The 27,977-nt window shown below is 46.7% G+C and overlaps 1 long non-coding RNA gene, 17 other non-coding genes and 2 pseudogenes across 18 annotated transcripts; 1 reads left to right on the forward strand and 19 right to left on the reverse strand.

Moving 5' to 3' along the window:
* Nucleotides 1-310: 310 nt before the first annotated feature.
* LOC139619693 (U2 spliceosomal RNA) lies at nt 311-485 on the reverse strand (annotated as a pseudogene).
* A 5,233-nt stretch (nt 486-5,718) lies between these two features.
* Nucleotides 5,719-5,833, reverse strand: LOC139619287 (U5 spliceosomal RNA). Its single transcript, XR_011690289.1, has one exon. It is a non-coding gene; the product is annotated as a U5 spliceosomal RNA (small nuclear RNA).
* Nucleotides 5,834-6,224: 391 nt separating this feature from the next.
* On the reverse strand, nt 6,225-6,416 carry LOC139619636 (U2 spliceosomal RNA). The gene has a single exon (XR_011690626.1). It is a non-coding gene; the product is annotated as a U2 spliceosomal RNA (small nuclear RNA).
* Nucleotides 6,417-6,580: 164 nt separating this feature from the next.
* LOC139619289 (U5 spliceosomal RNA) lies at nt 6,581-6,695 on the reverse strand. The gene has a single exon (XR_011690291.1). It is a non-coding gene; the product is annotated as a U5 spliceosomal RNA (small nuclear RNA).
* A 403-nt stretch (nt 6,696-7,098) lies between these two features.
* LOC139619390 (U2 spliceosomal RNA) lies at nt 7,099-7,290 on the reverse strand. Its single transcript, XR_011690388.1, has one exon. It is a non-coding gene; the product is annotated as a U2 spliceosomal RNA (small nuclear RNA).
* A 164-nt stretch (nt 7,291-7,454) lies between these two features.
* Nucleotides 7,455-7,569, reverse strand: LOC139619290 (U5 spliceosomal RNA). The gene has a single exon (XR_011690292.1). It is a non-coding gene; the product is annotated as a U5 spliceosomal RNA (small nuclear RNA).
* A 399-nt stretch (nt 7,570-7,968) lies between these two features.
* LOC139619569 (U2 spliceosomal RNA) lies at nt 7,969-8,160 on the reverse strand. The gene has a single exon (XR_011690562.1). It is a non-coding gene; the product is annotated as a U2 spliceosomal RNA (small nuclear RNA).
* A 164-nt stretch (nt 8,161-8,324) lies between these two features.
* LOC139619291 (U5 spliceosomal RNA) lies at nt 8,325-8,439 on the reverse strand. Its single transcript, XR_011690293.1, has one exon. It is a non-coding gene; the product is annotated as a U5 spliceosomal RNA (small nuclear RNA).
* A 403-nt stretch (nt 8,440-8,842) lies between these two features.
* Nucleotides 8,843-9,034, reverse strand: LOC139619391 (U2 spliceosomal RNA). The gene has a single exon (XR_011690389.1). It is a non-coding gene; the product is annotated as a U2 spliceosomal RNA (small nuclear RNA).
* A 164-nt stretch (nt 9,035-9,198) lies between these two features.
* Nucleotides 9,199-9,313, reverse strand: LOC139619292 (U5 spliceosomal RNA). The gene has a single exon (XR_011690294.1). It is a non-coding gene; the product is annotated as a U5 spliceosomal RNA (small nuclear RNA).
* Nucleotides 9,314-9,708: 395 nt separating this feature from the next.
* LOC139619570 (U2 spliceosomal RNA) lies at nt 9,709-9,900 on the reverse strand. Its single transcript, XR_011690563.1, has one exon. It is a non-coding gene; the product is annotated as a U2 spliceosomal RNA (small nuclear RNA).
* A 164-nt stretch (nt 9,901-10,064) lies between these two features.
* LOC139619293 (U5 spliceosomal RNA) lies at nt 10,065-10,179 on the reverse strand. The gene has a single exon (XR_011690295.1). It is a non-coding gene; the product is annotated as a U5 spliceosomal RNA (small nuclear RNA).
* Nucleotides 10,180-15,332: 5,153 nt separating this feature from the next.
* Nucleotides 15,333-15,447, reverse strand: LOC139619294 (U5 spliceosomal RNA). Its single transcript, XR_011690296.1, has one exon. It is a non-coding gene; the product is annotated as a U5 spliceosomal RNA (small nuclear RNA).
* Nucleotides 15,448-15,846: 399 nt separating this feature from the next.
* LOC139619392 (U2 spliceosomal RNA) lies at nt 15,847-16,038 on the reverse strand. Its single transcript, XR_011690390.1, has one exon. It is a non-coding gene; the product is annotated as a U2 spliceosomal RNA (small nuclear RNA).
* A 164-nt stretch (nt 16,039-16,202) lies between these two features.
* On the reverse strand, nt 16,203-16,317 carry LOC139619295 (U5 spliceosomal RNA). Its single transcript, XR_011690297.1, has one exon. It is a non-coding gene; the product is annotated as a U5 spliceosomal RNA (small nuclear RNA).
* A 387-nt stretch (nt 16,318-16,704) lies between these two features.
* Nucleotides 16,705-16,896, reverse strand: LOC139619586 (U2 spliceosomal RNA). The gene has a single exon (XR_011690578.1). It is a non-coding gene; the product is annotated as a U2 spliceosomal RNA (small nuclear RNA).
* A 164-nt stretch (nt 16,897-17,060) lies between these two features.
* On the reverse strand, nt 17,061-17,175 carry LOC139619296 (U5 spliceosomal RNA). The gene has a single exon (XR_011690298.1). It is a non-coding gene; the product is annotated as a U5 spliceosomal RNA (small nuclear RNA).
* A 395-nt stretch (nt 17,176-17,570) lies between these two features.
* LOC139619685 (U2 spliceosomal RNA) lies at nt 17,571-17,747 on the reverse strand (annotated as a pseudogene).
* Nucleotides 17,748-21,563: 3,816 nt separating this feature from the next.
* On the reverse strand, nt 21,564-27,871 carry LOC139618502 (uncharacterized). The gene is made up of 2 exons (XR_011689741.1): nt 26,897-27,871; nt 21,564-26,635 (listed from the first exon to the last, which is right to left on the reverse strand). It is a non-coding gene; the product is annotated as an uncharacterized lncRNA (long non-coding RNA).
* trnak-cuu (transfer RNA lysine (anticodon CUU)) lies at nt 24,323-24,411 on the forward strand. Its single transcript has one exon. It is a non-coding gene; the product is annotated as a tRNA-Lys (tRNA).
* Nucleotides 27,872-27,977: the final 106 nt, after the last annotated feature.

Consider the following 27,977-nt stretch of genomic DNA (forward strand, 5'->3'; position numbering starts at 1 on the left):
CCTCCCCATGTTGTCACGGGCTCTAGCCAATCGGGCTGTGGAGAAAAGTGTCTGGGCCTCAACATGCAATCCCCACAAATTTCTCAAGTTATCAGGCGCTTGCAGGCCCCCGGGGACCAAAATACAGGGAAAATGCGGGGTTGATTGGAGGCTAGCAGCCCTTCCAGGGCGCGTGAGGGATATCAGCTGTGGGGCAGGTTGACTCACCTTCCTCCAGCCACTGCCAGAGGGGCATTTGAAACTGTACGTTTGCGTCATTGTTTGCTTGCTTGCTTGCTTGCTTGCTTGCTTGCTTTTCCACACGGCCAGAGAAGGGTGCACCGTTCCCGGCGGCACTGCAATGCCAGGTCGATGCGTGGAGTGAACGGGGCAAGCCCCTTTTTCAGCTCCCAGTTCTAAAAATCCGTTTAATATGTTTGTCCTCGGGTAGAGGACATATCAGATATTAAACTGATAAGAACAGATTTTTTCTTTCGAAAAGATTTATTGACACTCATTTCAAGTTTTTTCAAAGAAGGTTTACATCTTGAGATACAAAGGGTACATTATAATCACAACAATATGATAAATAGTTGTAAAACCATTGTTTGTTTGTTTTTTTTTTTTTTAAAACATTAAAAACAAATATTTCAAGGGGTTTTACATGTTGTCAAACATAAAATCCATCTCACAAATGAAAACCATGGAGTGTCCCAAATCTTTAAAAGGGAGTGCATTGGTTTAAAACTTCTCTTCTTTCTAATTTTGTGCAGGAGCAGAGTGAGTCCCTACCCAGGGTCACTCATTCCGCTCCCCCAAACATTTGGTCTCTCGGGATCCTGTCGTGGTGCTCAGAGGAGATCCTCACCCTGTTGCTCCTTCCCACCTGCCTCACCCGGAGAGCCAGGCCGCCGCTGCTTTGACCTTTTCATGTGTGGCTCCGGCTCCTTCGTCCGAATGGGTACAGAGGCGATGCTTCTTTGTGGCTGTGTCCTAGGCCTGCCGCCTACAGCCATCTGGATCACAGCCACGGGGGGGATCTGCATGTGCTTCCTTACCAGCAAGTTTCTGGAGGTCCATATGGCGTCTTTGATGGCGGCTAGGGTGAGCCACATCTGGGCAAAGTCATCTTTCTTCAGTGTTTTTTGGCTCACCCCATAGAGCACCAGTTGTGCTGTAAGGACCTCCCTTGCTGGCAAGTACGGGAATTGCAAGGAGCCGGCCATTGCCCACTGGTCTACGGCAGCGCTGCACTCCCAGAGCAAATGCCTCACCGACTCTGGCGCGCCACAACCGGGTCGGGGGCAGGTTGAGCGTGTTGACATGCCCCGGGAGTGCATGACGGACCTGACTGGGAGAATCTCATGAGCCACCATCCATGACAGGTCCCGGAGTCTGTTTGGAAGAGCGGAATGGTTCACGTTGCGCCAAACTGTTGAGGGCTCGCCAAATGCGAGCCCGCGCACTGGACTCACTGGCTCCTGCTCCTGCACAACAGAGATCAGAGAACGGTGGTTGGTTAAAATATGCAGCTCCTCCTGCTCCAGTTTAAAATGCTTTAAAAACGTCGGGATAAAAGCATAGGCTGGTGGCAGGCTAAAAGACACGGGTACTTTAAGATCTGTAGGTAAAATCTTCAATCGTCTGAGGTACGATCCCATCCAGAAACGTGTCATGGCTGTAGTTTTGGGGTTTCCGGATGGGTCTGTGGCTTGTTTGAGGTGTAGTGCGGTGTATCGGCTTCCTAAAAACAAGTACAGGTCAGGCACTCCTTTTCCTCCTTTCTCTTTTGGCCTTTTCATGACCTCCCTCCTCAGTCTCTCCCACTTGGAGCCCCACAGGAAATAAAAGATGGCTCGCTCCAGATCTAAAAGCACTCTCCTAGGTGGGATAAAAACAGAACTGATGAGTAAAAGCAAAGGTAAAATCACCGCTTTGATGATTAAAACCTTTCCTTCAATAGTCAGTCCTCTAAGTCCCCAATATCCTAGTCTTTGTTTTACTTTCCCTACCACGTCTGGCCAATTTGTTGTTCCTTCTCCCTCCCTGTCAAATTTGATCCCCAGTATTTTTTGGTCAGTCTGGGTCACAGTCAAAGGGAGTCCTGTCATCTCAGTCGCTGTCCACGGTGATCTTCCTCCCTGGGATGGCACAGCCTTGATCCGGGTGAATCACCCCCTTTAAAAACAAGGACATACGTGAGGCTAAAAGTTTGCTAAAAAGTTTACAATCAAGGTTTAAAAGTGCGATAGGTCTCCAGTTCATCAGGTCGGTCTTGTCTTTGTTTTTGTGCAGTAGAGTCACTATCCCTACTCTAAAACTGTCAGGAAGTCGGTCTAGGTGCTCAAAGTCTTTAAAAACATCGATCAAATCAGGTGCTAAAATGTCCCAAAAGGTCAAATAAAATTCCAAGGGAAGTCCATCCTGTCCTGGGGACTTCCCTTTTTTAAAACTTGACAAACATTTATTTAACTCTAGAATGGTAAAATCTTGGGTTAAAAGCACACTGTCTTTTACTTTTTTATCGATGGATTTTAAAACTTCATTCATGGTGTCTATTCTAATGGGCTTTTCTTTATACAATTCTACGTAAAAATTTTCCACAATCTGTTTAATTTCTTCGATATTCTCTGTTATGCACCCGTTTTCCTTTTTTAGTTTTAAAATGGTCCCCCCTTTACTAACAATTTTCTTAAAAAAATACCTGGTGCACTTCTCACCCTCCTCTATTTCCCGTTCCCTGCTCCTTAAAATGACACCCTTGCTTTTAATTTCAGCTAAAACCGACATCTCTGATTTGATTTCTCTAATTTCTTCATTAAAATCCATTCCATTTTGGTTGAGGTTAAAATAGCGCTGTAGTCGCTTCTGCAGTCCCATCATGCGTCTGTTCTCCTTGCCCTTTCTTTTTTTGCCTGCCTGTCTGAAAAAAGTCTGGGTCTTTCCCTTCACCATCTCCCACCAGTGTGCTCGTGTATCGTACATGTCTTGAAGGGTCTGCCACTCTCGGTACTGCTCCCTGTACTGCTGAACTAGATGTTGATCTTCAAGCAGGGAGCAGTTGAGTTTCCACAGACCACTTCCAAAAGTCACACCTGAAGAGAGTGAAAGGGTGCAGGAGAGCATCAGGTGGTCAGAAAAGAAAACAGGGGTCAATCTAGCATCGGTCGGCGGGCAGTCCCGTGTGAAAATAAAATCTATGCGAGAGGCTCTGGTGCCATCACCACTGAACCAGGTGAAGCCCTCCTCTCTGGGATGCATGGTTTTAAAACAGTCTTGTAGTTTAAAATCCCTGCATATGCCCTGTAATAAAACCGATGTTTTGTCAATTTTAAAATCTTCCCCTGTTCTTTTTCTATCTTTTCGACTTAAAATACAGTTAAAATCACCTCCTAAAACTAATGGCACTCTCCCTAGCATGTGGGACTGCAGGTCTTCTAAAAGGTCATACCTGTCATTTTTGTCGTTAAAGCCATAAATATTGAGAAGGTTAAAATCCTGTCCCATAAAGGTCAAGTGTGCTAAAAGTGCCCTACCGTCTCTCACCACAGTGCTACCCTTCACCAGAACCTGAGGGTTTTTTATTAAAATGGCCACTCCATCGTTCTTATTTTGGTTTGATCCGCTCCATATCGATGTCTGTGGCCACATCTCCTCCCACTGTCGGTAGTGTTTTAAAAACGGTATGCCACATTCCTGCATTAAAAACACATCTGACTTTGTAGAATTAAGAAAGGATAAAACACTCTGGGCTCTAACTCTCGACTTCACACTTCTCACATTGATGGTTGAGAAGGTGAGTGTCATGAGTATGATTAAAAACAACAGGTATGAAATTTTAAAAACACTAAATAGAGGTTTAAGATGCTAAAATATCTTTTTTTTTTTAAAAAAAAAGGCAGTTAGACTATTTCTTGTGAACGGGGCTCCTCCTTCACTTCAACAGGTGATGAAGGAGGGAGTTGAGCTCCATTCCCCCGTCGGACTCTGGGGGTTGGCCTTTGACGCAAGGCTGCATTTAGCTTGGAGTCCTTAGGGGTTGATTGTAGAGCTACTGTCAGGAAAGAGACTTCATTTGGTGAATTGGAGGGGAAGACTCTGGGCTCCTCCACAGATGAACTGTCTGAGAGAGTCCCAACTCTTCCCCTCTTCTCTGAGGCTACAGGAGACTCAGAGGACAATTCCGATGCAAGTCTCTTTGTTTGCTGGGCATCGGGGAGGGGGGCATCCTCACTATTTTCAGGTGGTTGAAAATCTTCCATTTCTGAACTAGCTCCGCCCACTTCCTGCATCTCCCCATCCTCCTCTCCACTCTCCATTGATGGGGCTGTTGCAGGCCCCTCCCCCTCTCCCGCCTCACATGATCCCTCCTCTCCAATCACAGTATCTGGCGGGAGATTTGAATTTTCCTGCCCAGCCTCTTCAACCTGCTCTTTTTCTTTTTGTCCTCCATTTTGTTCATTGGCTTTTGCTGCCTTTAGTTTGTTGGCAAACGATTTGGGGCAAGCTCTGAAGAGATGATTTGTTTCTCCACAAAGGTTGCACTTCCTGCCATTGGTGCACTCCTCAAAAGTGTGCCCAATTTCTCTACACTTTCCGCAAAAGGTTTTTGTGCACGCTTCTACCAGGTGCCCATGCTCACCGCACTTGCGGCAGAGCTTGGGCTGACCTTGGTAGTGGATGTAGCCCCTGTTTTCACCCAGAACTATCATTGACGGCAGATGTTTCAGGCCTTGGAAGCCCTGGGGGTCCTGCCATTGTTGAATGGGGACCCTCCAAGCGCAATTCCAGATGCCGTCCTCATCTCTCACTTTGGTAGCCTGGCCTTTAACAGTGCAGTATCTCCCCAGCCATATACAAATGTCTTCTGCATTCACTGTCTCATTAAACATTCTGACAATGACTGTTTTCAATGCATTATCAGTCAGTTTTTCAACAACAAATGCAGAAAACTGGGGTTTCACAGACTCAAATCTTGTCCAAAATTCTCTCAAGATAGCCGCAGACTGGAAGCTTACATCAGAAACCTTTATTTAATGGTAGGGTCAAAATACAATTCAAATCGTTTGCTGTGAATTTCAAAGCCTGTTGGATTAACTTCCTGGAGAAATCTAGCCTTGACATCTCCAGGAGCTTTCCATCCTTTTCTTTAAACTTAAAACGGACGCTGTGGTGCCTCCGCATGTTGGCATGGGTGGCCGACATGGTGGAGGCACCACAAGCTAAAAGGATCTAAAATCAGTAAAAAACTTACAATGGACAAAAAAACAATGAACAATAAATAAGTAAATACAATTAAAAATATAAAAAGGAAAAAAATCTAAAAACGTACTTACCTTTTCAAGTTTTGGCCTGGACAAGGTGTTGAATCCGGCAGAGCGCAGGTAAGAGATTCTCTGGGCCAATGAATTCCTATTTGTTTAAGATATGCAACTACAGAAAAGTTGCACAACTTTAAACAAGGAATGTAGACAATTTCCTCCCAAGAGCTGGTTTAACTCAGAGCCACAACAGGCAAGAATTTAACCATCAAAAGGAGGCGACCGCAGTCTTAGCCAAAAGGCCGAGAAGCGATGGGCCCAAAGTGTCTGGCGTTCCAGCCAGGCTCTTGGCACAAATCTCGCTGGTCGCGGTTGGCTGCTTTTGACATGAGCGGAGCAATGGCTGCTTTTCACCACCTCCGCCCACCTCCCCATTCCTGACCTCGACAGCTGTTTGACTTTTCACAAACTCAAAGGGCTCAGCCATACGGCAGAGCCTGCCAAAAATAGCTTAAACTCATTGGTGTTCCTCTCCACGGAAGTCTTTAGTAAAAGGCGAAAGACTTGTGCGTGATGAAGAGAAACCAGAGTCAGTACAGGCCTCTCCTCAAGAGCGGCCGAGGACCCCATTGGTCCCAGTCACCGCCCTCACGGTAGCCTTCTCTTAGCTTGCCAAATCCCCGCCCCCTCCCCATGTTGTCACGGGCTCTAGCCAATCGGGCTGTGGAGAAAAGTGTCTGGGCCTCAACATGCAATCCCCACAAATTTCTCAAGTTATCAGGCGCTTGCAGGCCCCCGGGGACCAAAATACAGGGAAAATGCGGGGTTGATTGGAGGCTAGCAGCCCTTCCAGGGCGCGTGAGGGATATCAGCTGTGGGGCAGGTTGACTCACCTTCCTCCAGCCACTGCCAGAGGGGCATTTGAAACTGTACGTTTGCGTCATTGTTTGCTTGCTTGCTTGCTTGCTTTTCCACACGTCCAGAGAAGGGTGCTCCGTTCCCGGCGGCACTGCAATGCCAGGTCGATGCGTGGAGTGAACGGAGCAAGCCCCTTTTTCAGCTCCCAGTTCTAAAAATCCGTTTAATATGTTTGTCCTCGGGTAGAGGACATATCAGATATCAAACTGATAAGAACAGATACTACACTTGATCTTAGCCAAAAGGCCGAGAAGCGATGGGCCCAAAGTGTCTGGCGTTCCAGCCAGGCTCTTGGCACAAATCTCGCTGGTCGCGGTTGGCTGCTTTTGACATGAGCGGAGCAATGGCTGCTTTTCACCACCTCCGCCCACCTCCCCATTCCTGACCTCGACAGCTGTTTGACTTTTCACAAACTCAAAGGGCTCAGCCATACGGCAGAGCCTGCCAAAAATAGCTTAAACTCATTGGTGTTCCTCTCCACGGAAGTCTTTAGTAAAAGGCGAAAGACTTGTGCGTGATGAAGAGAAACCAGAGTCAGTACAGGCCTCTCCTCAAGAGCGGCCGAGGACCCCATTGGTCCCAGTCACCGCCCTCACGGTAGCCTTCTCTTAGCTTGCCAAATCCCCGCCCCCTCCCCATGTTGTCACGGGCTCTAGCCAATCGGGCTGTGGAGAAAAGTGTCTGGGCCTCAACATGCAATCCCCACAAATTTCTCAAGTTATCAGGCGCTTGCAGGCCCCCGGGGACCAAAATACAGGGAAAATGCGGGGTTGATTGGAGGCTAGCAGCCCTTCCAGGGCGCGTGAGGGATATCAGCTGTGGGGCAGGTTGACTCACCTTCCTCCAGCCACTGCCAGAGGGGCATTTGAAACTGTACGTTTGCGTCATTGTTTGCTTGCTTGCTTGCTTGCTTGCTTGCTTGCTTTTCCACACGGCCAGAGAAGGGTGCACCGTTCCCGGCGGCACTGCAATGCCAGGTCGATGCGTGGAGTGAACGGGGCAAGCCCCTTTTTCAGCTCCCAGTTCTAAAAATCCGTTTAATATGTTTGTCCTCGGGTAGAGGACATATCAGATATTAAACTGATAAGAACAGATACTACACTTGATCTTAGCCAAAAGGCCGAGAAGCGATGGGCCCAAAGTGTCTGGCGTTCCAGCCAGGCTCTTGGCACAAATCTCGCTGGTCGCGGTTGGCTGCTTTTGACATGAGCGGAGCAATGGCTGCTTTTCACCACCTCCGCCCACCTCCCCATTCCTGACCTCGACAGCTGTTTGACTTTTCACAAACTCAAAGGGCTCAGCCATACGGCAGAGCCTGCCAAAAATAGCTTAAACTCATTGGTGTTCCTCTCCACGGAAGTCTTTAGTAAAAGGCGAAAGACTTGTGCGTGATGAAGAGAAACCAGAGTCAGTACAGGCCTCTCCTCAAGAGCGGCCGAGGACCCCATTGGTCCCAGTCACCGCCCTCACGGTAGCCTTCTCTTAGCTTGCCAAATCCCCGCCCCCTCCCCATGTTGTCACGGGCTCTAGCCAATCGGGCTGTGGAGAAAAGTGTCTGGGCCTCAACATGCAATCCCCACAAATTTCTCAAGTTATCAGGCGCTTGCAGGCCCCCGGGGACCAAAATACAGGGAAAATGCGGGGTTGATTGGAGGCTAGCAGCCCTTCCAGGGCGCGTGAGGGATATCAGCTGTGGGGCAGGTTGACTCACCTTCCTCCAGCCACTGCCAGAGGGGCATTTGAAACTGTACGTTTGCGTCATTGTTTGCTTGCTTGCTTGCTTGCTTGCTTGCTTTTCCACACGGCCAGAGAAGGGTGCACCGTTCCCGGCGGCACTGCAATGCCAGGTCGATGCGTGGAGTGAACGGAGCAAGCCCCTTTTTCAGCTCCCAGTTCTAAAAATCCGTTTAATATGTTTGTCCTCGGGTAGAGGACATATCAGATATTAAACTGATAAGAACAGATACTACACTTGATCTTAGCCAAAAGGCCGAGAAGCGATGGGCCCAAAGTGTCTGGCGTTCCAGCCAGGCTCTTGGCACAAATCTCGCTGGTCGCGGTTGGCTGCTTTTGACATGAGCGGAGCAATGGCTGCTTTTCACCACCTCCGCCCACCTCCCCATTCCTGACCTCGACAGCTGTTTGACTTTTCACAAACTCAAAGGGCTCAGCCATACGGCAGAGCCTGCCAAAAATAGCTTAAACTCATTGGTGTTCCTCTCCACGGAAGTCTTTAGTAAAAGGCGAAAGACTTGTGCGTGATGAAGAGAAACCAGAGTCAGTACAGGCCTCTCCTCAAGAGCGGCCGAGGACCCCATTGGTCCCAGTCACCGCCCTCACGGTAGCCTTCTCTTAGCTTGCCAAATCCCCGCCCCCTCCCCATGTTGTCACGGGCTCTAGCCAATCGGGCTGTGGAGAAAAGTGTCTGGGCCTCAACATGCAATCCCCACAAATTTCTCAAGTTATCAGGCGCTTGCAGGCCCCCGGGGACCAAAATACAGGGAAAATGCGGGGTTGATTGGAGGCTAGCAGCCCTTCCAGGGCGCGTGAGGGATATCAGCTGTGGGGCAGGTTGACTCACCTTCCTCCAGCCACTGCCAGAGGGGCATTTGAAACTGTACGTTTGCGTCATTGTTTGCTTGCTTGCTTGCTTGCTTGCTTGCTTGCTTTTCCACACGGCCAGAGAAGGGTGCACCGTTCCCGGCGGCACTGCAATGCCAGGTCGATGCGTGGAGTGAACGGGGCAAGCCCCTTTTTCAGCTCCCAGTTCTAAAAATCCGTTTAATATGTTTGTCCTCGGGTAGAGGACATATCAGATATTAAACTGATAAGAACAGATACTACACTTGATCTTAGCCAAAAGGCCGAGAAGCGATGGGCCCAAAGTGTCTGGCGTTCCAGCCAGGCTCTTGGCACAAATCTCGCTGGTCGCGGTTGGCTGCTTTTGACATGAGCGGAGCAATGGCTGCTTTTCACCACCTCCGCCCACCTCCCCATTCCTGACCTCGACAGCTGTTTGACTTTTCACAAACTCAAAGGGCTCAGCCATACGGCAGAGCCTGCCAAAAATAGCTTAAACTCATTGGTGTTCCTCTCCACGGAAGTCTTTAGTAAAAGGCGAAAGACTTGTGCGTGATGAAGAGAAACCAGAGTCAGTACAGGCCTCTCCTCAAGAGCGGCCGAGGACCCCATTGGTCCCAGTCACCGCCCTCACGGTAGCCTTCTCTTAGCTTGCCAAATCCCCGCCCCCTCCCCATGTTGTCACGGGCTCTAGCCAATCGGGCTGTGGAGAAAAGTGTCTGGGCCTCAACATGCAATCCCCACAAATTTCTCAAGTTATCAGGCGCTTGCAGGCCCCCGGGGACCAAAATACAGGGAAAATGCGGGGTTGATTGGAGGCTAGCAGCCCTTCCAGGGCGCGTGAGGGATATCAGCTGTGGGGCAGGTTGACTCACCTTCCTCCAGCCACTGCCAGAGGGGCATTTGAAACTGTACGTTTGCGTCATTGTTTGCTTGCTTGTTTGCTTGCTTGCTTTTCCACACGGCCAGAGAAGGGTGCACCGTTCCCGGCGGCACTGCAATGCCAGGTCGATGCGTGGAGTGAACGGAGCAAGCCCCTTTTTCAGCTCCCAGTTCTAAAAATCCGTTTAATATGTTTGTCCTCGGGTAGAGGACATATCAGATATTAAACTGATAAGAACAGATACTACACTTGATCTTAGCCAAAAGGCCGAGAAGCGATGGGCCCAAAGTGTCTGGCGTTCCAGCCAGGCTCTTGGCACAAATCTCGCTGGTCGCGGTTGGCTGCTTTTGACATGAGCGGAGCAATGGCTGCTTTTCACCACCTCCGCCCACCTCCCCATTCCTGACCTCGACAGCTGTTTGACTTTTCACAAACTCAAAGGGCTCAGCCATACGGCAGAGCCTGCCAAAAATAGCTTAAACTCATTGGTGTTCCTCTCCACGGAAGTCTTTAGTAAAAGGCGAAAGACTTGTGCGTGATGAAGAGAAACCAGAGTCAGTACAGGCCTCTCCTCAAGAGCGGCCGAGGACCCCATTGGTCCCAGTCACCCCATACAGCACCAGTTGTGCTGTAAGGACCTCCCTTGCTGGCAAGTACGGGAATTGCAAGGAGCCGGCCATTGCCCACTGGTCTACGGCAGCGCTGCACTCCCAGAGCAAATGCCTCACCGACTCTGGCGCGCCACAACCGGGTCGGGGGCAGGTTGAGCGTGTTGACATGCCCCGGGAGTGCATGACGGACCTGACTGGGAGAATCTCATGAGCCACCATCCATGACAGGTCCCGGAGTCTGTTTGGAAGAGCGGAATGGTTCACGTTGCGCCAAACTGTTGAGGGCTCGCCAAATGCGAGCCCGCGCACTGGACTCACTGGCTCCTGCTCCTGCACAACAGAGATCAGAGAACGGTGGTTGGTTAAAATATGCAGCTCCTCCTGCTCCAGTTTAAAATGCTTTAAAAACGTCGGGATAAAAGCATAGGCTGGTGGCAGGCTAAAAGACACGGGTACTTTAAGATCTGTAGGTAAAATCTTCAATCGTCTGAGGTACGATCCCATCCAGAAACGTGTCATGGCTGTAGTTTTGGGGTTTCCGGATGGGTCTGTGGCTTGTTTGAGGTGTAGTGCGGTGTATCGGCTTCCTAAAAACAAGTACAGGTCAGGCACTCCTTTTCCTCCTTTCTCTTTTGGCCTTTTCATGACCTCCCTCCTCAGTCTCTCCCACTTGGAGCCCCACAGGAAATAAAAGATGGCTCGCTCCAGATCTAAAAGCACTCTCCTAGGTGGGATAAAAACAGAACTGATGAGTAAAAGCAAAGGTAAAATCACCGCTTTGATGATTAAAACCTTTCCTTCAATAGTCAGTCCTCTAAGTCCCCAATATCCTAGTCTTTGTTTTACTTTCCCTACCACGTCTGGCCAATTTGTTGTTCCTTCTCCCTCCCTGTCAAATTTGATCCCCAGTATTTTTTGGTCAGTCTGGGTCACAGTCAAAGGGAGTCCTGTCATCTCAGTCGCTGTCCACGGTCCATAAAATTGGGCTTGGGTCTTGTTTTTGTTCAACTTTGACCCAGAAGCCTGTCCAAACCAGTCAGTCAAGTCCAGCGTCCTGTTGACGGATAAAAGGTCGGTGCATAAAATGTTCACGTCGTCCATGTATAAAATACACTTGGTGTCCAGTCCCCCGCTCCCCGGTACTCCCAACCCATTGATTCGTTGATCCCTTCTCAAGATCTGTGCCAGCGGTTCTATACATGTTATGTATAGGAGGGCAGATAACGGACAACCCTGACGGACACCGCAGTTAATATCGACCGCTTTTGTCAAATGCCCGTTAATCACAAATTTGCTGGTAATGTCCCGATACAGCAATCCCACCCAAGCTAGAAACCTTTCTGGGAACCCCATTTTTTGCAGTACCTTGAAAAGGTACTGGTGCGAGACCCGATCGAAGGCTTTCTCAAAATCTAAATTTAGGACTACTAGCCGGATGTTTCTGTCTCTCGCGTAACAGATGGTGTCTCGGATCAGTACCAGGCTGTCGGTGATCTTCCTCCCTGGGATGGCACAGCCTTGATCCGGGTGAATCACCCCCTTTAAAAACAAGGACATACGTGAGGCTAAAAGTTTGCTAAAAAGTTTACAATCAAGGTTTAAAAGTGCGATAGGTCTCCAGTTCATCAGGTCGGTCTTGTCTTTGTTTTTGTGCAGTAGAGTCACTATCCCTACTCTAAAACTGTCAGGAAGTCGGTCTAGGTGCTCAAAGTCTTTAAAAACATCGATCAAATCAGGTGCTAAAATGTCCCAAAAGGTCAAATAAAATTCCAAGGGAAGTCCATCCTGTCCTGGGGACTTCCCTTTTTTAAAACTTGACAAACATTTATTTAACTCTAGAATGGTAAAATCTTGGGTTAAAAGCACACTGTCTTTTACTTTTTTATCGATGGATTTTAAAACTTCATTCATGGTGTCTATTCTAATGGGCTTTTCTTTATACAATTCTACGTAAAAATTTTCCACAATCTGTTTAATTTCTTCGATATTCTCTGTTATGCACCCGTTTTCCTTTTTTAGTTTTAAAATGGTCCCCCCTTTACTAACAATTTTCTTAAAAAAATACCTGGTGCACTTCTCACCCTCCTCTATTTCCCGTTCCCTGCTCCTTAAAATGACACCCTTGCTTTTAATTTCAGCTAAAACCGACATCTCTGATTTGATTTCTCTAATTTCTTCATTAAAATCCATTCCATTTTGGTTGAGGTTAAAATAGCGCTGTAGTCGCTTCTGCAGTCCCATCATGCGTCTGTTCTCCTTGCCCTTTCTTTTTTTGCCTGCCTGTCTGAAAAAAGTCTGGGTCTTTCCCTTCACCATCTCCCACCAGTGTGCTCGTGTATCGTACATGTCTTGAAGGGTCTGCCACTCTCGGTACTGCTCCCTGTACTGCTGAACTAGATGTTGATCTTCAAGCAGGGAGCAGTTGAGTTTCCACAGACCACTTCCAAAAGTCACACCTGAAGAGAGTGAAAGGGTGCAGGAGAGCATCAGGTGGTCAGAAAAGAAAACAGGGGTCAATCTAGCATCGGTCGGCGGGCAGTCCCGTGTGAAAATAAAATCTATGCGAGAGGCTCTGGTGCCATCACCACTGAACCAGGTGAAGCCCTCCTCTCTGGGATGCATGGTTTTAAAACAGTCTTGTAGTTTAAAATCCCTGCATATGCCCTGTAATAAAACCGATGTTTTGTCAATTTTAAAATCTTCCCCTGTTCTTTTTCTATCTTTTCGACTTAAAATACAGTTAAAATCACCTCCTAAAACTAATGGCACTCTCCCTAGCATGTGGGACTGCAGGTCTTCTAAAAGGTCATACCTGTCATTTTTGTCGTTAAAGCCATAAATATTGAGAAGGTTAAAATCCTGTCCCATAAAGGTCAAGTGTGCTAAAAGTGCCCTACCGTCTCTCACCACAGTGCTACCCTTCACCAGAACCTGAGGGTTTTTTATTAAAATGGCCACTCCATCGTTCTTATTTTGGTTTGATCCGCTCCATATCGATGTCTGTGGCCACATCTCCTCCCACTGTCGGTAGTGTTTTAAAAACGGTATGCCACATTCCTGCATTAAAAACACATCTGACTTTGTAGAATTAAGAAAGGATAAAACACTCTGGGCTCTAACTCTCGACTTCACACTTCTCACATTGATGGTTGAGAAGGTGAGTGTCATGAGTATGATTAAAAACAACAGGTATGAAATTTTAAAAACACTAAATAGAGGTTTAAGATGCTAAAATATCTTTTTTTTTTTAAAAAAAAAGGCAGTTAGACTATTTCTTGTGAACGGGGCTCCTCCTTCACTTCAACAGGTGATGAAGGAGGGAGTTGAGCTCCATTCCCCCGTCGGACTCTGGGGGTTGGCCTTTGACGCAAGGCTGCATTTAGCTTGGAGTCCTTAGGGGTTGATTGTAGAGCTACTGTCAGGAAAGAGACTTCATTTGGTGAATTGGAGGGGAAGACTCTGGGCTCCTCCACAGATGAACTGTCTGAGAGAGTCCCAACTCTTCCCCTCTTCTCTGAGGCTACAGGAGACTCAGAGGACAATTCCGATGCAAGTCTCTTTGTTTGCTGGGCATCGGGGAGGGGGGCATCCTCACTATTTTCAGGTGGTTGAAAATCTTCCATTTCTGAACTAGCTCCGCCCACTTCCTGCATCTCCCCATCCTCCTCTCCACTCTCCATTGATGGGGCTGTTGCAGGCCCCTCCCCCTCTCCCGCCTCACATGATCCCTCCTCTCCAATCACAGTATCTGGCGGGAGATTTGAATTTTCCTGCCCAGCCTCTTCAACCTGCTCTTTTTCTTTTTGTCCTCCATTTTGTTCATTGGCTTTTGCTGCCTTTAGTTTGTTGGCAAACGATTTGGGGCAAGCTCTGAAGAGATGATTTGTTTCTCCACAAAGGTTGCACTTCCTGCCATTGGTGCACTCCTCAAAAGTGTGCCCAATTTCTCTACACTTTCCGCAAAAGGTTTTTGTGCACGCTTCTACCAGGTGCCCATGCTCACCGCACTTGCGGCAGAGCTTGGGCTGACCTTGGTAGTGGATGTAGCCCCTGTTTTCACCCAGAACTATCATTGACGGCAGATGTTTCAGGCCTTGGAAGCCCTGGGGGTCCTGCCATTGTTGAATGGGGACCCTCCAAGCGCAATTCCAGATGCCGTCCTCATCTCTCACTTTGGTAGCCTGGCCTTTAACAGTGCAGTATCTCCCCAGCCATATACAAATGTCTTCTGCATTCACTGTCTCATTAAACATTCTGACAATGACTGTTTTCAATGCATTATCAGTCAGTTTTTCAACAACAAATGCAGAAAACTGGGGTTTCACAGACTCAAATCTTGTCCAAAATTCTCTCAAGATAGCCGCAGACTGGAAGCTTACATCAGAAACCTTTATTTAATGGTAGGGTCAAAATACAATTCAAATCGTTTGCTGTGAATTTCAAAGCCTGTTGGATTAACTTCCTGGAGAAATCTAGCCTTGACATCTCCAGGAGCTTTCCATCCTTTTCTTTAAACTTAAAACGGACGCTGTGGTGCCTCCGCATGTTGGCATGGGTGGCCGACATGGTGGAGGCACCACAAGCTAAAAGGATCTAAAATCAGTAAAAAACTTACAATGGACAAAAAAACAATGAACAATAAATAAGTAAATACAATTAAAAATATAAAAAGGAAAAAAATCTAAAAACGTACTTACCTTTTCAAGTTTTGGCCTGGACAAGGTGTTGAATCCGGCAGAGCGCAGGTAAGAGATTCTCTGGGCCAATGAATTCCTATTTGTTTAAGATATGCAACTACAGAAAAGTTGCACAACTTTAAACAAGGAATGTAGACAATTTCCTCCCAAGAGCTGGTTTAACTCAGAGCCACAACAGGCAAGAATTTAACCATCAAAAGGAGGCGACCGCAGTCTTAGCCAAAAGGCCGAGAAGCGATGGGCCCAAAGTGTCTGGCGTTCCAGCCAGGCTCTTGGCACAAATCTCGCTGGTCGCGGTTGGCTGCTTTTGACATGAGCGGAGCAATGGCTGCTTTTCACCACCTCCGCCCACCTCCCCATTCCTGACCTCGACAGCTGTTTGACTTTTCACAAACTCAAAGGGCTCAGCCATACGGCAGAGCCTGCCAAAAATAGCTTAAACTCATTGGTGTTCCTCTCCACGGAAGTCTTTAGTAAAAGGCGAAAGACTTGTGCGTGATGAAGAGAAACCAGAGTCAGTACAGGCCTCTCCTCAAGAGCGGCCGAGGACCCCATTGGTCCCAGTCACCGCCCTCACGGTAGCCTTCTCTTAGCTTGCCAAATCCCCGCCCCCTCCCCATGTTGTCACGGGCTCTAGCCAATCGGGCTGTGGAGAAAAGTGTCTGGGCCTCAACATGCAATCCCCACAAATTTCTCAAGTTATCAGGCGCTTGCAGGCCCCCGGGGACCAAAATACAGGGAAAATGCGGGGTTGATTGGAGGCTAGCAGCCCTTCCAGGGCGCGTGAGGGATATCAGCTGTGGGGCAGGTTGACTCACCTTCCTCCAGCCACTGCCAGAGGGGCATTTGAAACTGTACGTTTGCATCATTGTTTGCTTGCTTGCTTGCTTGCTTGCTTGCTTTTCCACACGGCCAGAGAAGGGTGCACCGTTCCCGGCGGCACTGCAATGCCAGGTCGATGCGTGGAGTGAACGGGGCAAGCCCCTTTTTCAGCTCCCAGTTCTAAAAATCCGTTTAATATGTTTGTCCTCGGGTAGAGGACATATCAGATATTAAACTGATAAGAACAGATACTACACTTGATCTTAGCCAAAAGGCCGAGAAGCGATGGGCCCAAAGTGTCTGGCGTTCCAGCCAGGCTCTTGGCACAAATCTCGCTGGTCGCGGTTGGCTGCTTTTGACATGAGCGGAGCAATGGCTGCTTTTCACCACCTCCGCCCACCTCCCCATTCCTGACCTCGACAGCTGTTTGACTTTTCACAAACTCAAAGGGCTCAGCCATACGGCAGAGCCTGCCAAAAATAGCTTAAACTCATTGGTGTTCCTCTCCACGGAAGTCTTTAGTAAAAGGCGAAAGACTTGTGCGTGATGAAGAGAAACCAGAGTCAGTACAGGCCTCTCCTCAAGAGCGGCCGAGGACCCCATTGGTCCCAGTCACCGCCCTCACGGTAGCCTTCTCTTAGCTTGCCAAATCCCCGCCCCCTCCCCATGTTGTCACGGGCTCTAGCCAATCGGGCTGTGGAGAAAAGTGTCTGGGCCTCAACATGCAATCCCCACAAATTTCTCAAGTTATCAGGCGCTTGCAGGCCCCCGGGGACCAAAATACAGGGAAAATGCGGGGTTGATTGGAGGCTAGCAGCCCTTCCAGGGCGCGTGAGGGATATCAGCTGTGGGGCAGGTTGACTCACCTTCCTCCAGCCACTGCCAGAGGGGCATTTGAAACTGTACGTTTGCGTCATTGTTTGCTTGCTTGCTTGCTTTTCCACACGGCCAGAGAAGGGTGCACCGTTCCCGGCGGCACTGCAATGCCAGGTCAATGCGTGGAGTGAACGGAGCAAGCCCCTTTTTCAGCTCCCAGTTCTAAAAATCCGTTTAATATGTTTGTCCTCGGGTAGAGGACATATCAGATATTAAACTGATAAGAACAGATACTACACTTGATCTTAGCCAAAAGGCCGAGAAGCGATGGGCCCAAAGTGTCTGGCGTTCCAGCCAGGCTCTTGGCACAAATCTCGCTGGTCGCGGTTGGCTGCTTTTGACATGAGCGGAGCAATGGCTGCTTTTCACCACCTCCGCCCACCTCCCCATTCCTGACCTCGACAGCTGTTTGACTTTTCACAAACTCAAAGGGCTCAGCCATACGGCAGAGCCTGCCAAAAATAGCTTAAACTCATTGGTGTTCCTCTCCACGGAAGTCTTTAGTAAAAGGCGAAAGACTTGTGCGTGATGAAGAGAAACCAGAGTCAGTACAGGCCTCTCCTCAAGAGCGGCCGAGGACCCCATTGGTCCCAGTCACCGCCCTCACGGTAGCCTTCTCTTAGCTTGCCAAATCCCCGCCCCCTCCCCATGTTGTCACGGGCTCTAGCCAATCGGGCTGTGGAGAAAAGTGTCTGGGCCTCAACATGCAATCCCCACAAATTTCTCAAGTTATCAGGCGCTTGCAGGCCCCCGGGGACCAAAATACAGGGAAAATGCGGGGTTGATTGGAGGCTAGCAGCCCTTCCAGGGCGCGTGAGGGATATCAGCTGTGGGGCAGGTTGACTCACCTTCCTCCAGCCACTGCCAGAGGGGCATTTGAAACTGTACGTTTGCGTCATTGTTTGCTTGCTTGTTTGCTTGCTTGCTTTTCCACACGACCAGAGAAGGGTGCACCGTTCCCGGCGGCACTGCAATGCCAGGTCGATGCGTGGAGTGAACGGAGCAAGCCCCTTTTTCAGCTCCCAGTTCTAAAAATCCGTTTAATATGTTTGTCCTCGAGTAGAGGACATATCAGATATTAAACTGATAAGAACAGATTTTTTTTCTTTCGAAAAGATTTATTGACACTCATTTCAAGTTTTTTTTTCAAAGAAGGTTTACATCTTGAGATACAAAGGGTACATTATAATCACAACAATATGATACATAGTTGTAAAACCATTGTTTGTTTGTTTTTTTTTTTTTAAAACATTAAAAACAAATATTTCAAGGGGTTTTACATGTTGTCAAACATAAAATCCATCTCACAAATGAAAACCATGGAGTGTCCCAAATCTTTAAAAGGGAGTGCATTGGTTTAAAACTTCTCTTCTTTCTAATTTTGTGCAGGAGCAGAGTGAGTCCCTACCCAGGGTCACTCATTCCGCTCCCCCGAACATTTGGTCTCTCGGGATCCTGTCGTGGTGCTCAGAGGAGATCCTCACCCTGTTGCTCCTTCCCACCTGCCTCACCCGGAGAGCCAGGCCGCCGCTGCTTTGACCTTTTCATGTGTGGCTCCGGCTCCTTCGTCCGAATGGGCACAGAGGCGATGCTTCTTTGTGGCTGTGTCCTAGGCCTGCCGCCTACAGCCATCCGGATCACAGCCACGGGGGGGATCTGCATGTGCTTCCTTACCAGCAAGTTTCTGGAGGTCCATATGGCGTCTTTGATGGCGGCTAGGGTGAGCCACATCTGGGCAAAGTCATCTTTCTTCAGTGTTTTTTGGCTCACCCCATAGAGCACCAGTTGTGCTGTAAGGACCTCCCTTGCTGGCAAGTACGGGAATTGCAAGGAGCCGGCCATTGCCCACTGGTCTACGGCAGCGCTGCACTCCCAGAGCAAATGCCTCACCGACTCTGGCGCACCACAACCGGGTCGGGGGCAGGTTGAGCGTGTTGACATGCCCCGGGAGTGCATGACGGACCTGACTGGGAGAATCTCATGAGCCACCATCCATGACAGGTCCCGGAGTCTGTTTGGAAGAGCGGAATGGTTCACGTTGCGCCAAACTGTTGAGGGCTCGCCAAATGCGAGCCCGCGCACTGGACTCACTGGCTCCTGCTCCTGCACAACAGAGATCAGAGAACGGTGGTTGGTTAAAATATGCAGCTCCTCCTGCTCCAGTTTAAAATGCTTTAAAAACGTCGGGATAAAAGCATAGGCTGGTGGCAGGCTAAAAGACACGGGTACTTTAAGATCTGTAGGTAAAATCTTCAATCGTCTGAGGTACGATCCCATCCAGAAACGTGTCATGGCTGTAGTTTTGGGGTTTCCGGATGGGTCTGTGGCTTGTTTGAGGTGTAGTGCGGTGTATCGGCTTCCTAAAAACAAGTACAGGTCAGGCACTCCTTTTCCTCCTTTCTCTTTTGGCCTTTTCATGACCTCCCTCCTCAGTCTCTCCCACTTGGAGCCCCACAGGAAATAAAAGATGGCTCGCTCCAGATCTAAAAGCACTCTCCTAGGTGGGATAAAAACAGAACTGATGAGTAAAAGCAAAGGTAAAATCACCGCTTTGATGATTAAAACCTTTCCTTCAATAGTCAGTCCTCTAAGTCCCCAATATCCTAGTCTTTGTTTTACTTTCCCTACCACGTCTGGCCAATTTGTTGTTCCTTCTCCCTCCCTGTCAAATTTGATCCCCAGTATTTTTTGGTCAGTCTGGGTCACAGTCAAAGGGAGTCCTGTCATCTCAGTCGCTGTCCACGGTCCATAAAATTGGGCTTGGGTCTTGTTTTTGTTCAACTTTGACCCAGAAGCCTGTCCAAACCAGTCAGTCAAGTCCAGCGTCCTGTTGACGGATAAAAGGTCGGTGCATAAAATGTTCACGTTGTCCATGTATAAAATACACTTGGTGTCCAGTCCCCCGCTCCCCGGTACTCCCAACCCATTGATTCGTTGATCCCTTCTCAAGATCTGTGCCAGCGGTTCTATACATGTTATGTATAGGAGGGCAGATAACGGACAACCCTGACGGACACCGCAGTTAATATCGACTGCTTTTGTCAAATGCCCGTTAATCACAAATTTGCTGGTAATGTCCCGATACAGCAATCCCACCCAAGCTAGAAACCTTTCTGGGAACCCCATTTTTTGCAGTACCTTGAAAAGGTACTGGTGCGAGACCCGATCGAAGGCTTTCTCAAAATCTAAATTTAGGACTACTAGCCGGATGTTTCTGTCTCTCGCGTAACAGATGGTGTCTCGGATCAGTACCAGGCTGTCGGTGATCTTCCTCCCTGGGATGGCACAGCCTTGATCCGGGTGAATCACCCCCTTTAAAAACAAGGACATACGTGAGGCTAAAAGTTTTCTAAAAAGTTTACAATCAAAGTTTAAAAGTGCGATAGGTCTCCAGTTCATCAGGTCGGTCTTGTCTTTGTTTTTGTGCAGTAGAGTCACTATCCCTACTCTAAAACTGTCAGGAAGTCGGTCTAGGTGCTCAAAGTCTTTAAAAACATCGATCAAAGCAGGTGCTAAAATGTCCCAAAAAGTCAAATAAAATTCCAAGGGAAGTCCATCCTGTCCTGGGGACTTCCCTTTTTTAAAACTTGACAAACATTTATTTAACTCTAGAATGGTAAAATCTTGGGTTAAAAGCACACTGTCTTTTACTTTTTTATCAATGGATTTTAAAACTTCATTCATGGTGTCTATTCTAATGGGCTTTTCTTTATACAATTCTACGTAAAAATTTTCCACAATCTGTTTAATTTCTTCGATATTCTCTGTTGTGCACCCATTTTCCTTTTTTAGTTTTAAAATGGTCCCCCTTTTACGAACAATTTTCTTAAAAAAATACCTGGTGCACTTCTCACCCTCCTCTATTTCCCGTTCCCTGCTCCTTAAAATGACACCCTTGCTTCTAATTTCAGCTAAAACCGACATCTCTGATTTGATTTCTCTAATTTCTTCATTAAAATCCATTCCATTTTGGTTGAGGTTAAAATAGCGCTGTAGTCGCTTCTGCAGTCCCATCATGCGTCTGTTCTCCTTGCCCTTTCTTTTTTTGCCTGCCTGTCTGAAAAAAGTCTGGGTCTTTCCCTTCACCATCTCCCACCAGTGTGCTTGTGTATCGTACATGTCTTGAAGGGTCTGCCACTCTCAGTACTGCTCCCTGTACTGCTGAACTAGATGTTGATCTTCAAACAGGGAGCAGTTGAGTTTCCACAGACCACTTCCAAAAGTCACACCTGAAGAGAGTGAAAGGGTGCAGGAGAGCATCAGGTGGTCAGAAAAGAAAACAGGGGTCAATCTAGCATCGGTCGGCGGGCAGTCCCGTGTAAAAATAAAATCTATGCAAGAGGCTCTGGTGCCATCACCACTGAACCAGGTGAAGCCCTCCTCTCTGGGATGCATGGTTTTAAAACAGTCTTGTAGTTTAAAATCCCTGCATATGCCCTGTAATAAAACCGATGTTTGTCAATTTTAAAATCTTCCCCTGTTCTTTTTCTATCTTTTCGACTTAAAATACAGTTAAAATCACCTCCTAAAACTAATGGCACTCTCCCTAGCATGTGGGACTGCAGGTCCTCTAAAAGGTCATACCTGTCATTTTTGTCGTTAAAGCCATAAATATTGAGAAGGTTAAAATCCTGTCCCATAAAAGTCAAGTGTGCTAAAAGTGCCCTACCGTCTCTCACCACAGTGCTACCCTTCACCAGAACCTGAGGGTTTTTTATTAAAATGGCCACTCCATCGTTCTTATTTTGGTTTGATCCACTCCATATCGATGTCTGTGGCCACATCTCTTCCCACTGTCGGTAGTGTTTTAAAAACGGTATGCCACATTCCTGCATTAAAAACACATCTGACTTTGTAGAATTAAGAAAGCATAAAACACTCTGGGCTCTAACTCTCGACTTCACACTTCTCACATTGATGGTTGAGAAGGTGAGTGTCATGAGTATGGTTAAAAACAACAGGTATGAAATTTTAAAAGACTAAATAGAGGTTTAAAATGCTAAAATATCTTTTTTTTTTAAAAAAAAAAAAGGCAGTTAGGCTATTTCTTGTGAACGGGGCTCCTCCTTCACTTCAACAGGTGAGGAAGGAGGGAGTTGAGCTCCATTCCCCCGTCGGACTCTGGGGGTTGGCCTTTGACGCAAGGCTGCATTTAGCTTGGAGTCCTTAGGGGTTGATTGTAGAGCTACCGTTAGGAAAGAGACTTCATTTGGTGAATTGGAGAATTGGAGGGGAAGACTCTGGGCTCCTCCACAGATGAACTGTCTGAGAGAGTCCCAACTCTTCCCCTCTTCTCTGAGGCTACAGGAGACTCAGAGGACAATTCCGATGCAAGTCTCTTTGTTTGCTGGGCATCGGGGAGGGGGGCATCCTCACTATTGTCGGGTGGTTGAAACTCTTCCATTTCTGAACTAGCTCCGCCCACTTCCTGCATCACCCCATCCTCCTCTCCACTCTCCATTGAAGAGGCTGTTGCACGCCCCTCCCCCTCTCCCGCCTCACATGATCCCTCCTCTCCAATCACAGTATTTGGCGGGAGATTTGAATTTTCCTGCCCAGCCTCTTCAACCTGCTCCTTTTCATTTTGTCCTCCATTTCGTTCATTTGTTTTTGCTGCCTTTAGTTTGTTGGCAAACGATTTGGGGCAATCCCTGAAGAGATGATTTGTTTCTCCATAAAGGTTGCACTTCCTGCCATTGGTGCACTCCTCAAAAGTGTGCCCAATTTCTCTACACTTTCCACAAAAGGTTTTTGTGCATGCTTCCACCAGGTGCCCATGCTCACCACACTTGCAGCAGAGCTTGGGCTGACCTTGGTTGTGGATGTAGCCCGTTTTCACCCAGACCTATCGTTGATGGCAGATGTTTCAGGCCTTGGAAGCCTTGGGGATCCTGCCATTGTTGAATGGGGACCCTCCAAGCGCAATTCCAAATGCTGTCCTCATCTCTCACTTTGGTAGCCTGGCCTTTAACAGTGCAGTATCTCCCCAGCCACATACAAATGTCCTCTGCATTCACTGTCTCATTAAACATTCTGACAATGACTATTTTCAATGCATTATCAGTCAGTTTTTCAAAATCGAATGCAGAAAACTGGGGTTTCACAGTCTCAAATCTTGTCCAAAATTCTCTCAAAACAGCCGCAGACTGGAAGCTTACATCAAAACCTTTGTTTAATGGTAGGGTCAAAATACAGTTCAAATCGTTTGCTGTGAATTTCAATGCCTGTTGGATTAGCTTCCGGGAGAAGTCTAGCCTTGACATCTCCAGGAGCTTTCCATCCTTTTCTTTAAACTTAAAACGGACACTGTGGTGCCTCCGCATGTTGGCATGGTTGGCCGACATGGTGGAGGCACCACAAGCTAAAATGAGCTAAAATCAGTAAAAACTTACAATGGGTAAAAACAATAAAGCAATAAATAAATACTTGTAAAAAAAAAAAAAATCTAAAAAGTAGAACAGAGAGCATGAGACTCTTCATCTCAGGGTCGTTTGTGTGCTGTGCCCTCTGTAGAGGCATGCCAAGCTTTCAGTGGGTGTCCAGCTCACAAGTGGGCATCATCAAGAGACGTACCGACGTCAATATGTCTGGGAAGTAAGGTGTGGATAGTCACCTGCAGAGTTTCATGACTGAAGGACGCTATATGTAATGAGAAATGTGTTCCGTGAGCCACCTTTTACGTCCTGAGTTGAGATATTTTATAAACGCAGAGGCCCGGCTAGCTCAGTCGGTAGAGCATGAGACTTTTCATCTCAGGGTCGTGGGTTCGAGTTGAGGGCGTGGGTGATGTAAATTTTAAGGAAGGGGGATATACACAAGAACAGAAAGCGAGCTGCAAGCTAAAACAGTGTCTTCTCATGAACTTGATTTCAGAGAGTATGATGCATCTGAGTACGTGAATTCGAAATGCCCTCTCGGCATGCATGCCCTTCATGACATGATACAGGACCTATCCTGCGTACCCTGGCTTGCTCAGTCATCTGAACATTCGTGCTGTAAAGGGAGCTGTGCGAAATCCCATCCTCTTACCCATGGCCTAGAGAATTTTATTCCTTGCTGAAATTTGTTCGAGTCTCTTAATCTGGGCGTTGTTGCTTTCAGCCCCACATTGGCAGTTGGAGGTTTTAAGAGCTGCACAATAATGTAAATCACGTGCTGTGCTGCCCCACGAGAGCTGGTTGACTGTGAGGCTCTTAATCTCAGGGTTGCTGGTTCAAATCCCACATTGGGCCATCTAGGATTTGAGAGGGGGGCTTCAGTTCTGTCTTGTCAGTTTCAGCCACAGTCCCATCCTGAACAAGAAGTACATGATAAGTGTGTATGACAAATGTCCGAGTCCAATCCTGAACAAGAAGTTGATAGACCCAATCCACCTTCACAAGTCGGACTGGAGCACGAAAACAAGCATATTGGCTGCCAGGGAGTCGCAACGAGGGAAGAGGCAAACATGTCAAGAAAATTACTGCAAATCAAGTAGCTCGACAGTTTGCAATAGACTTTACATTCATAAGGTAGGGAGTCAGCAGTGCTTCGCCGTCTTGTTGGTTGAAGTAGTTGTGTGCTGTGCCCTCTGTAGAGGCATGCCAAGCTTTCAGTGGGTGTCCAGCCTACAAGTGGGCATCATCAAGAGATATACCGACATCAATATCTCCAGGAAGTAAGATGTGGATAGTCACCTGCAGTCACCACACAGAGGCCCAGCTAGCTCAGTCGGTAGAGCATGAGACTCTTAATCTCAGGGTCGTGGGTTCGAGCAGGAAAACAAGCGTACCCACTGCCAGGCAGTTTGAAGGACAGAAGAGGCAAACATTTCAAGAGAATTGCTGTAAATCAAGTACCACGACAGTCTGCAATACACTTTCCATTCATAACTTTCAATACTTTTATGAAAAACCCTGTTGATTCTTTTTATGATTGGAAACGGACTAAAGGAATCTAAATAATGGAGGAATAAACAGACAGCCGGATGCTTCACAAATAGGGAGTCAGCATTGCTTCACCATCTTGTTGGTTTATGATGCTGGTAAATGTAAAGAATTATAACTTAGTGCTCATAGGAACTGAAAAAATTAATTGGCAGCGGTGAAATTGTGGATAATTCATCCAAGCTAACAAAGTATAGCATGTCAATATTGACAAACCTTTGAGCATTGACATCGTTGCTACACTGCTTCTTACTAATGTGATCAGGTTGCTGGCAACGTGGTTAAACAACATAGAATCATATAATACAGACAGAAGTGAGCCTACCATTCGGCCACATTAATTGTGAACTATAGAAATAACCGTTGCAAAAATAAAGCGTTTAACTGGCGCAGTTTCTGAAACAGTCCTCCTTGAAGTACCTGGCTCACAGTGTAATGTTTGGAGCAGTGGAGGGACCCATGGAAAAAATGAAGTACATGTGTAGAGTTTACATGAACTCGAAAGGCATGTCTGAACTTCTGAAATCGTGGTGTAGATTATGTAACGTGTGCTTTTGATTACTGTTGATTAAAATTAAAGACCCAGTGAAATGAAACTGACTTGACACCATGAACAACATATTTGAGTATAAAGTTAAAAAAATTATGAAGACTAAATATATGTCATCACTGTCATCATTGCCTCTTCATATTAGCTCATCACTTCTAACAAACAGTAATTTCTTCACAACATAGTTCCTTTCATTGACATCATTGTGTTCATCCTGCAGCAAAACAAAATAGACATTTCCATGGTAAAAATAAGACTTATTATTACCATAAGTTTTACCTTGCTTACTGCAGAGTTATTACATTTATCTTGGCAACTTGCTGCTTTCATCCCGTCTTTCTTCTTGCTGTTATTCGGAGAATTAATGTTATTGTTACCGTAATGACTTCTGCCTAACTTGATGCTGATTTGCAGAGATGTTAGACACTGACAGTGACCATCAGTGGACTGGCTGCCGACCAACCTGGTGCCAATAATTAATTAAAGGGTCATCAAGTCAGCAGAGGTGGGACCAAGTCATTGTTTTACAAGTATCAAGTAAGTCTCAAGTCTTTGCCCTCAAGTCCTGAGTCAAGTCCCAAGTCAAGACAGGGAAGTCCCGAGTCGAGTCCCAAGTCAAGACTGACAAGTCTCAAGTCAAGTTCGAAGTCCTACAGTTTGAGTTTTGAGTCCTTTCGAGTCATTTTAACAACAGAGTAATAATATTTACACAGATCATATATGTTTTTAAAATCTGTATTTATTTATCAAAACCTTTTTTTGCAAGAACATTCTTCCACTTGAAGAAAAAAAACAAGTGCAAATGTATATAAAAGTGCTGACATTGTATTTCAAAAGCATATTGTTGCACTATAACTAGTATGCTTTTAAAATCTGTATTTATTTATCAAAACTTTTTTTGCAAGAACATTCTCCCATTTGAAGAAAAAAAACAAGTGCAAATGTATATAAAAGTGCTGACATTGTATTTTGAAAGCATATTGTTGCACTCTAACTAGTTTCACAGCAGTTTCTGTCCTGTCTTGTCTCATCTCATATTTTGTGTGTGTGCGCGCGCGTGTATGTGTGTGTGAGAGAGAGAAGGGGGGGGGGGGTAACATACATGAACATAACAATGTACAGGCTTGTGCTTTCTTATGTCAGGGCCCTATGCTGCATTGCATTTGCAAAAGATAAAATTGGCCAAAAGTCTGTCAGTCATTTGTGCATGATGGGGACATAGTATGATGCCACCATGGCTGAAAACTCACTCCACTGGAGCACTGGAGGCAGACACTGCCAAAACTCTGATGGCCACTCGGAAGAGGGAAGGAAGAGTCTTCATGTTCAATGCCCAGAACAAAAGTGCGTTCTGTCCTTCAGCTATGTCAAGGTAGTGACTTAGCTGTAGTGCTGGTGTGGTCCCAACATCCTTCTTCTGCCTCTTACGGTAGGCAGCAAACAGCCCTTCTCCTTCTCTATGGTCCTCTTGCTCTTCTTCATCAACAAGAGGCACAGGTTGCTCAGTCTCTGCAGCATCTTGCAGGATCAATTCTGGCAAAACATGTAACAACAGCAGCAGAAACAAAAGAGCCCGCATTACCATTGGTGTTGGTGATACAGTATTAGACTGAAAAACGTAATTATTGTTGCAGTCAATTAGATTTGAACATTGTGTTAATATTAATTGTATTCTCAGTATGGAGAAGCAGACACTACCACCACGCCAGATAGGCTTTTAGCCATGACACAAATCTAATAAAATCAATATCAGTTTAAGTGTATGCTATATTAAGAATATTTTTACTGCTATACCTTGCCATCAAACAGCCCTTTCCGTCAGGAAACTGAGATTATATCGCTTGTTAATGCACTCTATCCAGCACAACAAACTCCATTGAAAAAAAACAGCAATTTTACCCCGCATCTCACAGAAGTTGCTGGTCTACTGCTGCCTCAATTAGTATGTCTAATTGTGTTACTTTATGTCTTCGGTGTTAATTCGGGTTAGTTGTGATTTACCGAAATTACACAAACGACACATATTCTTCATATAAAATACATTTAAACGTTGTTTACGTTTTGCTGCTGACCGCCGTCTGTGTGTGATAGCTACACTAAGTACGTCATACAACCCGCTTCAAAAATCCCGAACTATATCATTTTATAAGTTTGAGTAAGGGAGTGAACCCGCAGTGGAATGATTACCGTGTTTGTAATGTAACGTTAACAGTGAGTTTTATAGTCTCACTGATTTAGCAATGCTGCTAGCAAAGTTACTTAGCCGAGAAGCTAGCGTTAGCTTTCATTCAGAACTTATCGTTCTTTGTGCAACTTCAAATGTCGGACGAAGTTGGAAGTTGTTGCGTTTCCGTCTTTAATCTTCGCCCGACATGTTTTGCATACTGCAGTTCGTTTTTTGTCGATCACCTCGTAGTTTTTATACCCGAACAAAACTATCTTTGGTATCATTTTTGCCAACTCGCGCCGTTGTTTGGCAATTCTTCTTCGTTGGTTGTCCTGCAATTTGATTGGATGGATGCTGTTGTTCAAAAGAACCTGGATCGAATTTGATTGGATGTTGTACCGCGCGCGCGCACACACACACACACACAGAGGGAGAGAGAGAGAGAGACGCACACAAGTGGTCCTACATACGTAACATACTTTTTAATCTTTGGGGAAAGTAGCGAGTCTTTTCAAGTCAAAATGCTCAAGTCCAAGTGAAGTCACAAGTTATTGATGTTCAAGTCCAAGTCGAGTTGCGAGTCTCTTTACATTTTGTCAAGTCGAGTCAAAAGTCATCAAATTCATGACTCCAGTCTGACTCGAGTCCACACCTCTGCAAGCCAGACCATCACACCATAATTACAACATATATAGAAATACATACATA

Source organism: Trachinotus anak, unplaced genomic scaffold (assembly GCF_046630095.1).
Source record: "Trachinotus anak isolate AG129_WGS33_773 ecotype Australia unplaced genomic scaffold, CSIRO_AGI_Tana_v1 ptg000003l, whole genome shotgun sequence".
In the NCBI taxonomy this organism is placed as follows: domain Eukaryota; kingdom Metazoa; phylum Chordata; class Actinopteri; order Carangiformes; family Carangidae; genus Trachinotus; species Trachinotus anak.